At 35.6% G+C, this 18026-nt stretch overlaps 1 protein-coding gene and 1 long non-coding RNA gene across 8 annotated transcripts in view; one reads left to right on the forward strand and one right to left on the reverse strand.

Moving 5' to 3' along the window:
• The window catches only part of SPAG16 (sperm associated antigen 16), a 1132889-nt gene that overhangs the window by 665071 nt on the left and 449792 nt on the right, over positions 1-18026 (forward strand). The gene's annotated exons all lie outside the window — the stretch shown is intronic.
• The window catches only part of LOC306656931, a 270014-nt gene continuing 258362 nt past the window's right edge, over positions 6375-18026 (reverse strand). For both annotated transcript variants that reach the window (XR_013762672.1, XR_013762673.1), the window contains 3 exons: positions 12072-12675; positions 9222-9288; positions 6375-6558 (listed from right to left, as the gene is read on the reverse strand). This is a non-coding gene — a long non-coding RNA (uncharacterized lncRNA). The remainder of the gene's footprint in view (positions 6559-9221; positions 9289-12071; positions 12676-18026) is intronic.

Below are 18026 nucleotides of genomic sequence, written 5' to 3' on the forward strand. Positions count from 1 at the left end.
TACCATGCCGTTTTTGTTACTATTGCTTTGTAATAGAGCTGAAGATCTGGTATTGCGATACCCCCTGTTTCACTCTTCCTGCTAAGGATTGCTTTAGCTCTTCTGGGTTTCTTATTCTTCCAGATGAATTTCATAATTGCTTGCTCTATTTCTGTAAGGTACGTCATTGGGATTTTAATTGGAATTGCATTGAATTTGTATAGCACTTTAGGTAGTATGGCCATTTTGACAATATTAATTCTTCCTATCCAAGAACATGGGTGATCTTTCCATCTTCTAAGGTTTTCTTTAATTTCTTTCTTTAGTGTACTGTAGTTCTCATTGTAGAGGTCTTTCACCTCTTTTGGGAGATTGATTCCCAAGTATTTTATTTTTTTCGAGACTATTGTGAATGGGGTAGTTTTCCAGATTATTCTTTCGAAAGATTCATCACTTATGTATAAAAATGCATTAGATTTATGTGCATTGATCTTATATCCCGCTACTTTACTGAATTCACTTATGAGTTCTAAAAGTTTTCTGGTGGAATTTCCTGGTTCCACTAAGTATATAATCATATCATCAGCAAATAGGGATAGTTTGAGTTCTTCTTTTCCTATTCGTATCCCTTTAATTTCTTTTGTCTGTCTAATTGCTCTGGCTAGAGTTTCAAGGACAATATTGAATAGAAGTGGTGAAAGAGGGCATCCCTGCCTTGTTCCAGTTTTTAGGGGGAATGCTTTCAGTTTTTCACCATTTAGAATGATACTAGCTATGGGCTTAGCATAGATGGCCTTTACAATGTTAAGGAATGATCCCACTATCCATATTTTTTCTAGTGTTTTGAGCATGAAGGGATGCTGTATTTTATCAAATGCTTTTACTGCATCGATTGAAATAATCATGTGATTCTTGACTTTAAGTCTATTGATATGGTGAATGACATTTATTGATTTCCTGATGTTGAACCAACCTTGCATCCCTGGGATGAAACCCACTTGATCATGGTGTACTATCTTTTTAATATGTTTTTGTATGCAATTTGCTAAAATTTTGTTGGGAATTTTTGCGTCCATGTTCATTAAGGATATTGATATGAAATTTTCTTTCCTCGATGTGTCTCTGTCTGGTTTAGGTATCAGTGTGATATTGGCTTCATAGAATGAGTTTGGGAACGTTCCCTCCTCTTCTCTTCTCTGAGTCGCTCTGAGTCCACATGACCTGGTGCACGCCTCCTCTGGGCAGCCTCCCGGAGCTCTGGTGCGGCCACTGGAGACCAAGCGACCCCCCGTGCTCCTCCTCCGCCCCCCGGTGTTCAGGAGTGGTCGCTTTAAATCCAAACAACTCACCACTCGCCTCCTCCTCTGAGCAGCCGCCTGGAGCTCCAACGCAGTCACTGCGAGTCCAAGCGATCTGCTGTGCTCCTCCTCCTCCTCCTCCTCCGGGCAGGCCCCGGTGTTCAGGAACAGTTGCTTTGAGTCCAAATAGCTCGCTACGCAGCTCCTCCTCCAGCAACCGCCTGTATCTCTGGTATAGTCACTCCGAATCCAAGCAGCCATGCTTCTCCTCCTCCTCCTCAGGGCAGGGCCTGGTGTTCAGGAATGGTCGCTCTGAGTCCAAATAGCTCGCTGCACAGCTCCTCCTCTGGCAACCGCCTGTAGCTCTGGTGCAGTTGCTCCAAGTCCAAGCGCCTCGCCGCACTGCTCCTCTTCCTCCTCTTCCTCCAGGCATGCCCCAGTGTTCAGATGTGGTCGCTCTGAGTCCAAACAGCTCTCCTCGCAGCCCCTCCTCTGGGCCGCTGCCTGGAGCCCCAGTGCTTGCTCCGAGTCCCAGCGCTGTGCTGAGCAGCCTCCTCTACGACGCTCCCAGTTTTCCGAGTTCACTGCTCCAGTGGGGGGAGGGGTGTCTCGCCGGGCAGCTCTACTTCACAAAGTTCCCTGCGTTCCGGGACTACCGCCCCATCCGGGACGCCTTCCCAAAGGGAGAGAGTCACCCGGCTGCTTTGAGTTGGTCCCAAGTCTCTCAATTTCTCCTCTTTTGAATCCTGAGTCTTGGAGCAACATGAAATGCGGCCACCCTCTAGTCCGCCATCTTGAAAACCCCATCAATTTTAAATAGGTAACTTCAACTCAGAAAAATATATAGACACAAAATATTTAAATATAAACTTTTGATAAAATACTAAGATAAAAATTCCATTTTAAGCTATGCTATGATAACTAAACAGTGAAATAAAAAAATATAAATGAAATTGTCATCAATTTTTATGTGTTTTTGAACTAGTATTTTAATTTTAGGTTTTATATATATTGTAGGAGTATGTTATTTTATGAGCTTTCTGCACATTTTATGGAATGTTGAGGCAGTTTGTATAATCACTGTATATACTACATCTAGATCATTTTTATGGAATTTGAAGGACAATAGCAGTACTTTAAATGATAATAGAAGTTTATAATGTTTGTGCTTCCTTTTATGACACATCAATGAATTTTTTTTCATTTTTTAAATTCAAATTTATTTTTAATTGATACAAAAAAGTATACATATTTATAGAGATCATGAAATATTTTAATATATTGCATAATGTTTAACTTGGGTTAAATATACTTATCTCCTCAAATGTCTATCATTTCTCTATGGTGAAAATATACAAACTCCTTTCTACTAATTCTTTGAAATACGTAGTACATTATCATTTTCAATAGTCATCCTACTGTGAAATAACACATCAGAATGTCTTACCTAACTCTAACTTAGTACCCCTAATCAGTCTCCCCGCAGCTTGGCTCTCCTCTACTCTCCCCAGCCTCAGAAAACATACAGTTTACTCTAAACCTCTATGAGGTCAACTTTTTAAGATTCCCACATACAAATGAGATGATGCACTGCTTTTCTTTCTATGCCTGACTTATTTCACTTAACATAATGATCTCTAGTTCCATCTCTATTGTCTCACGTGATAGGATCTACTTATTTTTTATGGTTGAATAGTATTCTATTTTGTGTATGTACCACATTTTATTTATTTAATTAGCATTTGACGGATACTGAGGCTATTTCTGTTTCTTGGCTATTGTAAATAGTGCTGCAGTAAACATGGGAATACAGATATCTCTGACATATTGATTTCATTTCCTTTGACTCTATTCCTGGTAGTGGGATTGGTAGATGAAATGGCACTTCCATTTTTAATATTTTGAGGCATTCCTATACTATTTTCCATAATGGCTATACTGATTTACACTGCCACCAATGGTGTGCCAAAGCTTCCTTTTCTCCACATTCCTGCCAGCATATGCTATCTTTAGTCTTATTGGTAATAGCCATTCATACTAGAGTGAGGTATTTCTCACTATAGTTTTAATTTGCATTCCTTGATGATTAGTGATGTTGAACATTTTTTTCATATATGTTGCCCATTTGTATATCTTCTTTGATTTATTTAATGGCCAATTATTAATATATTTCAACATATAAATGTAGTCCATGTACTGTCCATATACTGTCTGAATCCATTGATTTATCCACAAATCAAAATTTTAACTATTGCTTTTAAACCTGCATTGTCAGGCTACTGATGAAATGGAAAATTCACTAGGCTTAGAATCAGAAAAACTGAATTCAAATCCTGTATTCTTGGGCAATGATTAACCTATTTGACTTCCATTCTCTAAATGATAGTTGCAAAATTTGAAGTTGAAAATTTTAGATTTAAATATTATCTCTGTCAGATGTTACTAGATATTTGACATATTTCTTAAATAAATGAGATTTATAATACCTATTACCTGGAGATAAACAATTGAAAAAACAACTATAAAAAATGTTGTATAAACTGGAGAGCTTTCTTCTAACTTTTGAACATAGCACATAGATATTTAGCATCTATTTTTATGCTGAGTGGCCTTTTAAGTATTCACATCTTGGAGGAGGAGACAAATACAAATAATATTCATACAAAGTCTCAGAGAATAGATAGATGTGCAAATATTACAGGAGGCTTGCAGAGAAACAGCTGTCTGAATGAACATCAGAGACTTGAATGCAGTACTGGGATTTGAGATGGGTTTAAAGGGAGAGGAAGGAGACAGAGTACAAAATGAAGATACAAACATGATCCAAGAAATGGGAGTTAGAAGTAGCACAGTGTGGAGCCGGTTGAAATTGTCTTTGGATATAGTAGGATATAGTAGGAGACATAATAGGAACTGAGACTTGCAAAACATTTTAAGGCAAAAGGCAAAGAGCCAAGGAGGCCAACTTAGGAGACTGGACCTTTTTCTGTGTTGAGTGAGGAGCCACTGGAGCCCTTTAATAATTCACCCAGATTACAGCCAATTGATATCTACACCTTGTACATTTTGGATTTGAACTCTGATGATAGTACAAGACGCTATGTAGATAAACTATGCTATGGTTTGAATGTTTGTGCTTCCCGAAGAATTCATGTTGGAACTTAATCTCCAATGCAACAATATCAAGAGGTGGGACCCCCAGGAGGTCACTAGGTCTTGAGGGCTCCTCCCTTGTGAGTAGGATTAAGTCATTTATAAAGGAAACTTTTCATAGCATTTGACCTTCCTGTCCCTTTTGCCATGTATTTAAGGCAGTATCTTGGGACCCTTACTAGACACTGAACATGCTGGTACCTTGATCTTGGACTTCCCATCCTCTAGAACTATGATGTATAAAATTCTCTTCTTTAAAAATTACCTTGCCCTCAGGTATTTTGTTACAGCACTATAAATAGACTAAAATAATTATGAATACCTGACCTCACATGTCACAGATGAATGAAATAAAAGTGAATAAAATAAAGAAGAAAAAGCATACATTAATCATTAGGATTATGATTATTTTTATGATACAAATGGCACAGTAACTATCTCAATCCATTCAAACTGCTGCAACAAAATACCTAGACTAAGTAACTTACAAAATCAAAAGCTTATTTCTCATAGTTTTGGAACCTGAAAAGTTTAAAATCAAGGAGCCAGTATATTTTATTTGGTGTCTGGGGAGGATTTCTTTTTGCTTCAAAGATGGCAACTTCTGCTGCAGGATGTGATGGTGCTCACCTTTAATCCTAGTAACTTGGGAGGCTGAGGCTGGAGGATCCCAATTCCAAGACCAGCCTCAGCAACCTAGCAAGACTCTGTCTCAAAAAATAAAAAGGACCTGGGATGTGGCTCAGTGATTAAGTGCTCCTGGGTCAAATCCTTGGTACAAAAACAAACAAACAAAAACACACCTTCTTGCTGTGTCCTCTGTGACAGAAGGGGCAGAAATATTTCCTCAGGCTTCTTTTATAAGCACTCTAATCCTGTTTGTGATGATTCTGTTCTCATTCCCAAAGGTCCCACCTGTTAATACTAGTGCATTGCAAATTAGGCTTCAACCTATGAAATGTGTGGGGTACAAGCATTCAGACCTCAGCAGTAGTAAGAAACTGTTAGTCGAGCAATGCTACAACTTTGTAATAGTACCCAATTGATGAAAACGGCTGAACTGGGCTCTGAGGCACAAAGCTTTAGGGAAAAGTGCAACCTGGTCTCATGAAATAATTTGTACATGTCCTTCTTCCAAGCATATGGATGAATAGAGACAATTTACATAGTATTACATGTATATATTGATCATACAGAGTTAATGCTCAGCAATACGTGTGCTGAATGAATATCTGGTAGGAAAAAGCATTCACCCATTTAGTTTATATAATTATACCTTTTGCTCCTAATACTGACAGAATTGGCCTAATTTTCATTAAACATGACTACAGTTTTCTTACACTAATCATATTAATGTCATACTTGTTTAGATACCAAAGAAAGTAATTAGGGTTTTTTATATTTTTATATATATTACATTATGCATATATATATTACATTATATATTATATGTATACACACGTATATAAAAACTGGTGTATGTTTCATTTCATTTTTTAGGTGATAATTAGCAGTTTTCAAGAAAAATTAGGTCGTTGATATTCTAAATCTAAGAAAGTATTGAAGTTCATTTTAAATCATAATTATTGCATCATTAGTAGAAATTTTGCTAATTAATTTTTTAACCTTCATGTTGGATGAATGATATATGTTAAACTCTTCTTAAAATAATTAACACTTCTTAAAATAATTTTTGAAATATTCATATATTTGAAACTGAAGTATGAGGTCATTAAAAAAACATATCTTCCAACTTCTGGTTGTATAAGTACTATTCTACATTTAAAAAGTTAGGCATAGAATTCCATATAGTTCATGGATCCCACTTCTAGTGTGCACTCCAAAGATCTGAAAGCAGGGATTCAAATAGATACATGTTAAACTTTTTAAGCAACTCTAAACATTTTTCATGGTGGTTACATTACTCTATATTCCTACCAGCAATGTATGAGAATTCCAATTTCTCCACATCCATTCCAACACATGCTATTTTCTTGTGGGTTTTTTGGTAACAGTCATTCTAGTCATTGTGCTTGTTAATTGCTTTTTCCTGATGACTGATGATGAACTTCTTTCTGTGTGCTTGACGCCATTTGCATATCTTCTTTGGAGAAGTGTCTGTTCATATCTGTATTAATCAGAGAAACAAAACTAAAATGACATATATAAAGATATATAAAAAGAGCTTTAATGAGGAATTGGCTCACACAACTCTGGAGGCTGAGAAGTCCCATGATCTGTAACCTTCAAGTTTCAGGCACAGAAAAGATGGTGGAATAACGCTCCCTCCTAAAGTCAGGGTCCTGCAAACCAACAGCTCTAATGTCTGAAAGCGGGAAAAGAAGGCTATTCAACCTCAAGTGAAGAGCAAATTTGCCCGTCTTTCTTTTTACTCTATTTAGACCCTTAACAAGTTTGATGATGCTCACCTGAATTAACAAGAACAAGTCTATGAACTCAAAATTCCAGTCTTCCAGAAACACCCTCATAGAAAGACCCAGAAATAATGTTTTATCAGATGTCTGGACATCCTATAGTAGTCAACACATAAAATAAATCATCACAAAGTCTTTTTCTCCATTTTAAGTATAGATTGTCTTTATGTTATTGAGTTGTTAAAGTTTCTTGTATTTTCTGGATATAAATGTATAATTCTTTATGAGACGTATAGCTCACAAATATTTTCTTTTAGTCTGGATTATCTTTTCACTCTCTTGCTGATGTCCATCTTGATTCATTTATTTCCTTTACCCTATATCCAACTAGCATTTTGACAGACAAGTCCTTGAATGTCATTCAGGAACTTAAGAAAACAAAAATAAAACAAAAACACAGGGGAACAAAACAGCCAAAGAAACAAAAAAATACCATTCCCAGTATTCAAAGACTGACTCTGTGCTGGTCACTCTTTTAAGGTTTAACCGACCCATTTAAAACTGTCTCAGCCTTTGCTCCTGCCTGCGCGGAGCCTACAAACTAGACAGTGATGAACGCTTATGGTTTTCTCGGGGATTGGTTGAACATGTGTCCTATCCTGGGTATGCTCTTGGTTTCTAAGTCCCTGAGATACACAGGCCCTGTTTTCCCAAAGACATTCTCTCTTGGCTTTTTCCTCCAAGGTCTTGTATATGTGATATAATCTTTTACCCCAGGTAGCTACAGGTTTACCATTCTCTTTACCTTTCTGATCAATACTTGTTGCTTCTCTGTCCTAGTGGAATCCAAGATAGGTGAAACAGAGAAAAGCACCTTGTGTTGGTTCTCAGGCAGCCCCCAGACAAAACGGAACAGATAAACACAGTATTTTTAAATAAGCCTCACTCTTTTCCCTTCAGCACCAGGGGCCCTGGTTCCACGCTGTGAATGAGGACTGCCATCTTTAGGGGTGCCAAATGTGGAGGGGTTGGATAATGGCAAGTAAGAATGTCACAACTTTCTCCTATCATTTAGGAGAAAGTCACAACATATCTTCCATTTTTCTTGATTCAGCAGTCACTTGGTTGCTTTGTATCTTTGTTTTGTAGGAATTCTTACGAAGTTGGTTTTGACAGTTTCTGCTTGTGGTCAGTGTTGCTTTTTGAAGGGACGTATTTGGGGGCTACCTACTCTGCTATTATGCCACAACTGCTCCTCTAATTTAGTCATGGAATTAGTGAGGCAACCTGTAAACTATGAGACAGGTGTTGTACTAAGTACTGTAGAAGATAAACAGGTAGAAGACCACATAAAACAAGAATAGAAGAAGACAAGAATAGAAACAAGCACTAATATCTATTGTGCAAAGTAGTTTGTGACCTACAATAAACTGAGGGAGTAAAAATTGATTAATGATAACTTTTCAAGGTAACTTTGGGGGTTAAATGGATTGTCGATAGTTGATGATAATATGGAAAGAAGATTCGTTGGAAATGTTAGCATAAGTGTAACATAAAGAATCAGAAGCAAAACAGACAAGAGCTCTATATAAGGGGTGTATACTTGATTTGTGAAGTCTGGGTGGAAGACAAAGCCAGGCAATGGTATTTCTATATTTTATGCAGAAGAAACAAAATTAAAATTTAAGAAGATGCTATGATTGAAGCTATTGCTTCATAAGATTAGTTTTGGCAGTGATATGTTGGAATGAATTGATAACACAAATGTGTATATCCAATTGAGATGACCTTTTTCTTAGTAGTTGAATTCTTTTATTTTATATATGAGTACTTAAGAACTTCTAATTTTCAAAATTTAAAGTGGTAGCTTAAAATAATGCAGCATAGTTTTAAGTATAAAACATTATTGTTTGTTGTTTACTGATCAACCCATGGCAAACTTTATGCTTACAAATAAATGTCATATTTTGCAATAAAGATTTAGATTCTCTATTAATGAAGACAGTTCATAATAACAGCAAACATGTTACCTCGACCATGAAATATTTTTATCTAAAAGTGCCACATAAACTGACTTTAAAGGTAAAAATTGAAGTATATGGAGGATTTCAGTGAGTTCTAGGTATAGTATTTTAATTCCCTATTTAGAAGTAATTAGTATTGTCATCCCTCCATATCCAGGGATTCTACATCTGTAGATTCAACAAAACATGGATCAAAAATATCCAGGAAAAAAGTTGCATCTGTATTGCACAGCAGTACAGTCCTATTCTCTAAACCATACAGTGTCTCAACTATTCACATAGCATTTACATCATATTAGCTATTGTGAGTAATCTAGAGATGATTTATCTGAGGATGTGTGAAGGTTATATGCAGATACTATGCCACTGTTATATAGGACCCAAGTACTTACAGATTTTAATTTCCTTGAGGAATTCTGGACCACTCCCCCAATGGATACCAAAGGATGACTCCTATTTCTGTTTAAAGCATTCCAGATATATTAATTAATTCTATTACTAGATCTATGCTGATTAACAACATGCTTACTTAAGGCATGCCTTCTAATTATCATGTTTTACATACACTAGATATTTAATTAATATTATTTTCTGATATCAAATATTAAGCAACTTTGTTACTAAAAAGTTCCCTGCAGTTTTAGTGAAAATAATTTACTCTGATATAATTCTTAAACATCTATCAATTGTATCAACATTTGTTCCAAGTCTTTATTGTACTAGGTAGTTGGCTAGGACTATAACAACAAAAAATGCTCAATATCATTTAGATAATTAGAGAGGGTTGCCTATATTCTGTGGCCATCTCATCTTTAGGAGTTTGTGGCAATAACAAATGAAGATTAAATGGATTAATATGTTCCTGACCATACTGAAAAAAAATTTTTGTCAAGTAGTGTAGTGTAGAGTTAGCACCGCTCTCCACACATTCAAAACTGGCAGAATGTGTGTTTGCTGTTTTGCATCTCCAATAGTTAACACTGCTGAAGTGCCCTCTAGAGAATGACACTTGGAACCTAACTAGAGATAACAAATGAGTGCATGAACCAATATATCTGGTGGTATCTCAGAAGTCACATGTGAGTTACTTCCAGCCCAAGATACTGATCTAGCCTACGAACATTACTCTCTCTGCTTAAAATTTATTTTTATGGCAGGAAAGGAAAAGGAAAACAGAATGTAAGTTTCACTACTCCAAATTAGGAAAATGCATCTTCAATTATAAATACTGAGGCATTTTGGTAAAACAAAGCTCATTTAAAATCAGAGTGAAAGAGGAGCAACCAGCTGAGTCTAAACATAAAAATAAATAAATAAAAAATGGTCATGAAAATCCAATGTTGGGGACTCAGGAATTATATATCCATTTGTCAAGAACTAAAATTTACCTTTACTTCTTTAAAATGTATTTTAAATTATTTCAAATAAAATGTTTCCAAATATTTTAAAGTAATTACTAATCGACTAATTAATAATTAGTTAAAATTAAGAATTAACACAACATGAATGAAACAACAGGGTTTATGGAAATGAGAATGTAAGTTCATATTAACTATAAATATAAATGTTATCTTTGAAAAAATATTTGAAATATTCTAAGAGAATAAAAAGATTTAAATAATAATGTGAATCAAGTGTCCAAGATTTCTGTAAGAATTTGGAGGAGTTTGAAGGATTAGTAGAAAAAGATGTAAAACAAAATACATATCTTATTCCATAAAGAGAAATTAATAGATAATATTTTGTTCTTGGCCACAAGTTAAACAAACATATCATTTATATTTATAAATTATTATGGGAAAAGAAACAAAACTAGAGTCATATAGCAAGAGGAGAAAAGTTTTTTAACTATATAAACGTAAAAGCATGAAATAAAATGACAAGTAATAGCATTAAGAATTATAATGAATGTGATTATATTAAGCCCTCTTAAAATTCACTTACTTTATGTCAGTAAATAACTAAATTTGCTCATTTAAAAACCCATCTAACCATCATGACATCTAAAGTTTTGAAATACTAGGCAAATTCAATTAAAGATAAATTTTATTAAAATATCACTATCAAAGTATATTTCAAAGAAATATAAATAGCACCGGAAAGATAATTATATAAATACAATTTAAGTTCTGTAAATCATACATAAAAATAATTATATAAATACCATTAGTGATGGTTTATCGAGTGATTCCTCTATGCCAAGAAATATATGGTACATTATTCTTGGTGCTTTAGAAGTGACTGCTTACAGTAGCCTATTAAGTACCATTTTTATCATCGTAGCCATTTTATGAATGAGGAGTCTGAGACCTAAATAAATTAAGGAACTTGTCTTGCCACATAACCAGAAAGTGGTAGATCTGGGATTTGAATGCATTCATTCAGCTTTACCATCTTTAACACTGTTACACGTCATTGTCTCCCCTTATAAAACTCATCAAATGTCATAATTTCATTATGACAATATCAAAATCTGCATAGAAGACATTAAGTAAACTACCATCACAGTGAGAAATAGTTTATTTTCTAAATCCTCAATGGATTAAAGAGAGAAAATAAAATTCATTGACTTTAAATATGATAAATACTAATGAGATATTCATACACAAACACACAGACACATAACCCAACTTCTCCCTTAAAAATCAAGCAATATTTCTCTTTTCAAATACTCATAGAATATTTTAAAGTTGAAAAACTTATAATATCCTAGGGGCAAAAGTTGATATAGAAATATACTTGAAATAGGTATGCCACATTCCCAGTTCTTATTGACACAAAATTAGAAATGATTGGTAAAATTTAACCAAAAATATTGAATGATTTGAAAATTAATAACAATTTCCTAAAATAAGTCTGAGAATTTTAACATGTAATTATTTAATTTTGGTTAATTAAGGGAAATGACAATATTACATTTTCAAAGGCAATTGATGATAAGGAAAGAATTCTTAAAGAAATGCCTTAAAGGATTTTATACTTAAATAAGCTACAATAGAAATAGTTGAACAGCAGCATGTTTAATAATGCATAAGAGAAAACAAGAAAATCAACATATTATATTAGAAAATATGAAAATTAACGGAACCAGGAATGGCTCTTTGGTAAGATGAATAAAAATTCTGTCATAATAGAATAGAAAAAACTCTGTTGTGTCTACTAAAGAAAGGAAAAACAGAGTGAGCAATCTAGTACTCACACACACATGTGCAAGCATGCACACCCAATGAGGAAACACTTACCTTGTTCTTTGGAATCCATGTGATTTGTTCCACGTAGTATCTGTAAGTGGAATATTTGCATATAACCTATGCATGACCTATCCCCCTATAACTTTAAGTTATCTCTAGATTATTTATAATAACCAATACAGTCTAAATGCCACATCTATAGTTGTTAAACACTCTTTGGTTTACAGACTTCTGAGTAAAAAAAAAGCCTGTACATGTTCCGTGTGGACAATTATTTTTTTCAAGTATTTTCGTTTTGTGACTGGTTGAATCCAAGGATGTGTACCTGCAAATATAGAAGTCCTATTGTATCAGTTCTCCATTGACTCATAAAAATGTATTCTAACATCTAGCTGCTTGAAACAGCTATTTTTATTTCACATTATTTCTGAGCATTAGGAATCTGGAAGCAATGCATCCGGGTGGTTCTGGATAAGGGTCTCTTATGAGGAAGTGGCCAATGTTGTTCATGGCTGCACATCTGAAAGCTCGACTGGAGACTGAAGAGCTACTTCCAAGCTTCCATGGCTGTTTGCAAACACCTTCAGTGTTCTCACCACATGAGTATCTTTATATAGCTGCTCCAGGTATTACATGTGGCTTTTCATAGAGGGGTCTGAAATAGGGAGAGAGACAATGAGAGGGAAGCAAGGGAGGGAGAGAGAGATGGACACAGGGTGGAAGACAGAGGAAGAGGAAAGTGAACCTACTTGGTAACAGTCAAAAGATGTCCATAATTCCTAGATCCTCTAAATGTATTTATCGTATTTCATTGCAGAAAATATTTATAGATGTCATTAAGGTTACCTATCAGTGGTTATGAAATAGGGAGATTATTCTGGATTATCATGGAAGGATATAAGATTTGACAGAGAAGCACAGAAACATTCTTTTCTATTGGAGCAAGAAGAAGTCAGAGAAATTCTAATGTGAGAAAAATTTAGGGTGCTATTTCTGGCTCTCAGACATAGGGGTCCATATGTAAGGATGAAGAGAGGCCACTAGGAGCTAAGGGTGACCCCCAATGACAGAAAGGAAGGAAATGGAAATCTTCATCTTTCAGCCAAAAAAATAGTATTCTGTACACAAAATGAATGAGTTTGAAAGTGGTTTCTTCACAAAACCTCCCTCTGAAAACCTGCTGGCTTACATCTTGGTTTTAGCCTTGAGAAACCCAGAGAAGAGAAACAACTGACTGATCTCTTGAGGATTTCTGATCTGTACAAACATGGTAAAATAAATGTATGTTGTTTTAAACTTCCCAAGTTGTGGGAATTTGTTAGAGTAGCAAAAGAAATCCAACACAATAACACAAGTTCTCAACATGATATGCCTTCTTTTCAGCTGTATTATGTTGGTCATTGAGACCAACCCTGGAATTTGGGAGGCTGTTTGTCTCATCCACAGTTCAGTTGTGTCAGGGCAGTGGGCTAGGTTGCAGAGGGGCTGAAAAAAGTGCCCAGAAATAGCATGAGAGACATATGATTTGTTGTGGAAAGTTTACAAGAAATCAGAGACTACTCCAAGAAGAGTTCAGTGGTGACAGGTGAATCTTAGTCCCTCATGGAAATATGCCAAGCAGTGCCTCCTCTTTCTCATGGTCTTTGTCCCGTGACAGCTAGCTGGACAAATGGCATATCTCCTTTCCACAGTGTCCTAAGTTCCACGCTGTCCCCACTAAGAGAAGGGTTTTATATGTTAGGCTATAAGAACAGTGACATTATTAGCTTCCTTAGTTTGCTCCTACAACCAGCATCCCAAGGAGCAGCTGTCCTGGTGTATGTGTAAGAAAGTAGTTTTCTATAGAAAATGTTAGCTTGCTCTAGTTCCCAGTGTGCTTAAGAGAAAGCCAGTGTCCTTTGAGATAATATGTATCTGAACTTTCCAGACCAGGACCATTCTCATTATTCCCTTAGTGTAGCTAGATTTTTGGGAACAGAAAAGGAACATTCAGGAAAATATATTTTACTGTCCCTGCTTTGCTTTTGAGATGATACAATCTTATGGTATCCATCTTTTACAGTGTCCCTCATGGAACACATTAGGATACATTTTAGTTAGCTTTTTCATCACTGTGACCAAAAGATCTAACAAAAATAATTAAAGGAAGAAAAGTTTACTTGGCACATGGTTTCAGAGGTCTCAGTTCATAGATGGCCAACTCTATAACTCTGGACCTCAGGTGAGAAAGAACATCATAGCAGAAGGGGCATGGCCACCAGGAAGCAGAGAGAGAGAGAGAGAGAGAGAGAGAGAGAGAGAGAGAGAGAGAGAGATATTCACTCTTCCCAAGGACAAAGTGTAAACCCAAAGACATGACCCCAGTGACCCATCACCTTCAGTCACATCTTACCTTCCCACAGTTACCATCCAGTTGCTTCATATCAGTGAAGTAATCTACTAATTAGGCCATACTTCATAATCTAATCATTTCATCTCTGATCAATGCATGTTCTTGCACTGTCTCACATGACCTTCTGGGGGACACCTCACATCTGAACCATACGTGGTATATGTTGTAACTAGATTTCACAACAGCCATATGGAGAACAAGAGCATGTGAGAAGCCCTACTGTGAGAGCAAGCAGGCACTGTAACATATCTCCAGGTAGCAGGAAGAGACTGTACCAAAGGAGAAACAGGAAGACTACCAAGTGTTTCTATAGCTATAATATGGATTTGCAACTTATGTAGAGCCAAAAACAGATTGTGATAATTATCAGGGATATATACACAACATTTTGTTTTAATGAGGACACAGATACCACCCTTTGCTGCATCTGGCATGTCTAGCATCATTTTATATCCAAAGTATGTGTTTGGATAGTTTCTTCATTAAGTAAAATTCTGGCTCTGAGAGTATTATTGGAGATAACAGCAGTGTGTTCATCTAAAGCCTCACCCTGGAACTCAATGTTAATGTTTGCTGCTTGAGAAGAAAGTATGGCAAGTGAGTAAAGTAACCAATCAGTTTGAGTTGTATTATGTTTAACTTTTATACTAGGCACCAGTTAGTGGTGGGTCATAGACAAAGTGGAGAAAGTATAAAGGCTGCTATATAAAGTCATTTCCAAGAGCATCAGCCAACCCAGTGATGAGTCAGGTAAGGCCACCCATGGGTGCCACATGTCCATCACCACCCCCAAAGGGAGGGCTATGCTCCAGCACATGTTGTTTGACTTTGCCATCCCAGGAAGTCAGTGTCTATGAGTACAAAGGTTAAAATATACTGATTGACAGCAGTCTAACTCAGACTTACAGAGAATAGAGAGGTTTTATGGCATTGTTTCTCTCTATAAAGAGAAAAACTTTCCCTCTCATTTCTACCTGTTTTTCACTTAGCCACCCCAAACTATCAAACCAATGTGCCTCTGAGATAGCTTACCCATGATCCTTTGTTTCCAAATCAAGTGGAGGGCATATTTGGTATTCTTAAAAAAAATGTAACTTTTAATTTATATATTTTCTCTAATTAGTTATACATGATAGCAGAATGAATTTTGACACATCATACATAAATGGAGTAAATGTCTCATTCTGCTGGTTATATGTGATGTAGAATTACATCAGTCATGTAATCACATATGCACATAGGGCAATAATGTCTGACTCATTCTACTAGACTTCTATCCCCATAACCTGTCTTCTTTCTTCACTCCCCTCTGACTAATCCAAAGTACCTCTATTCTTCCCTAGCCCACTCACCCCTTATTGTGAACTAGCATCTGTGTATCAAATAAAACATTCAGCCCTTGGATCTTTGGGGTTGGCTTATTTCACTTAGCACGACATTGTCCAGCTCCATCCATTTACTGCAAATGCCATAATTTCATTCTTCTTTATAGCTGAGTAATATTTCATTGTGTATATATATGATAATTTCTTTACCCATTAATCTCTTGAAGGGCACCTAGTTTGGTTCCATAGTTTAACTATTGTGAATTGGAGCTGCTATAAACATTGATGTGGCCACATCACTATAGTATGCTGATTTTTAAATTCTTTGGACATAAACCTAGAAATGGGATAACTGGATCAAATGATGATTCCATTCCAGTTTTTCTGAGGAATTTCCATACTGCTTTCCATAGTGGTTGCACCATTTTGTATTCCCACCAGCACTGTATGAGTGTATCTTTTTCCCCACATCCTCACCAACATTTATTGTTGCTTATATTCTTGATAATTGCTATTCTGACTAGAGTGAGATGAAATCTCAGTGTAGTCTTGATTTGCATTTCTCTAATTGCTAGAGATGTTGAACATTTTTGTTGATCAATTGTCCATTCAGTTTCTTAGTCCATTTATTGACTGGGTTATTTGGTTTTTTGGTGGTGTATTTTGAGTTCTTTATTTATCCTGGAGATTAATGTTCTATCTGAGGCGCATGTGGTAAATAGTTTCGCCCATTCTGTAGGTCTCTCTTCACATTCTTGATTGTTCTTTTGCTGAGAAGAAGTTTTTAGTTTAATTTCATCTCATTTATTGATTCTTGATTTTTCTTCTTGTGCTTTAGGGGTCTTGTTAAGGAAGTCAGACCTAGGCCAACATGGTGAAGATTTGAGTGTACTTTTTCTTCTATTATTTGCAAAGTCTCTATTCTAGTGCCCAAGTCTTTGATCTACTTAGAGTTGAGTTTTGAGCAGGGTGAGAGATAGGGGTTTAATTTAATTTTGCTATATGTAGATTTCCACTTTTCCCAGCACATTTGTTGAAGAGGCTATCTTTTCTCCAATGTATGTTTATGGTGCCTTTATCTAGTATGAGATATGTGGGTCTTTCACCTCTATAATGATTGATTCCCAGATCTTTCTTTTGAGGCTACTGTGGATGTGGTGGTTTTCTAATTTCTCTTTCAGTGGATTCATCACTGATGTATAGGACACATTTGATTTTGAGGTGTTAATTTTCTATGCTGTTGCTTTTCTGAATTCATTTATTAGTTCTAGAAGTTTTCTGGTGGTATTTATTTGTATTATCTAAATATAGAATCATGTTGTCAAAAAATAATAATAGTTTGAATTCTTTAATTTCTTTCTTCTAATTTTTCTGACTAGAGTTTCAAAGACTATGTTGAATAGATGTGGTGTAAGAGGACGTCTTGTCTTGTTTCACTTCTTAGAGGGAATGCTTTTAATTTTTCTCTACTTAGAATGATGTTGGCTTTGGGTTTAGCATATATAGATTTTACAATGTTGAGGTATATTCCTAGTATCTCTAGTTTTTCTAGTATTTTGAACATGAAGGAATACTTTATTTTGTTAAATGCTTTTTCTGCACCTTTAAGTCTATTGATGTGATGAATTATGTCTATTGATTTCCATATGTTGAACCAAACTTACATGCCTGGGGATGAACCCCCCTCGATCATGGAGCACTATCTTTTTAATATGTTTTTGTATGCAATTTGCCAGAATTTTATTGAGAATTTTTACGTCTCTGTTCATCAGGATATTGGTCCAAAGTTTTCTTTCCTTGATGTGTCATTGTTTAGTTTTGGTATCATGGTGATACTAGCTTTCTAGTTCATGGAATAATTTGAGGAGTATTGGTGTTAATTATTCTTTGAAGGTCTTATAGAACTTGACTGAGAATCTGTCTGGTCCTGGGCTTTTCTTAATTGGTAGGCTTTTGATGTTGTCTTCTACTTCATTGCTTGAGAGTGATCTGTTTAAAGTGTGTCCGTCCTCCTGATCAGTTTTGGTAGGTCGAATGTCTCTCAAAATATGTTGTTGTCTTCAAGATTTTCTATTTTATTGAAGTATAAATTTTCAAAACAGTTTCTGATTATTTTCAGTAGTGCCCATCATTATATTTCCTTTTTTATCATGAATTTTAGTAATTTGAGAGTTCTCTCTCTTTCTCTTCATTGGCATGGCTAAGGATTTATCAATTTTATTTTTTAAAAGAACCGACTTTTTTCAATTTCAATTTCATTGGTTTCAGCTCTGATTTTAATTATTTCCT

The sequence above is a fragment of the Sciurus vulgaris genome, assembly GCF_902686455.1.
Source record: "Sciurus vulgaris genome assembly, chromosome: 3".
Lineage (NCBI taxonomy): Eukaryota > Metazoa > Chordata > Mammalia > Rodentia > Sciuridae > Sciurus > Sciurus vulgaris.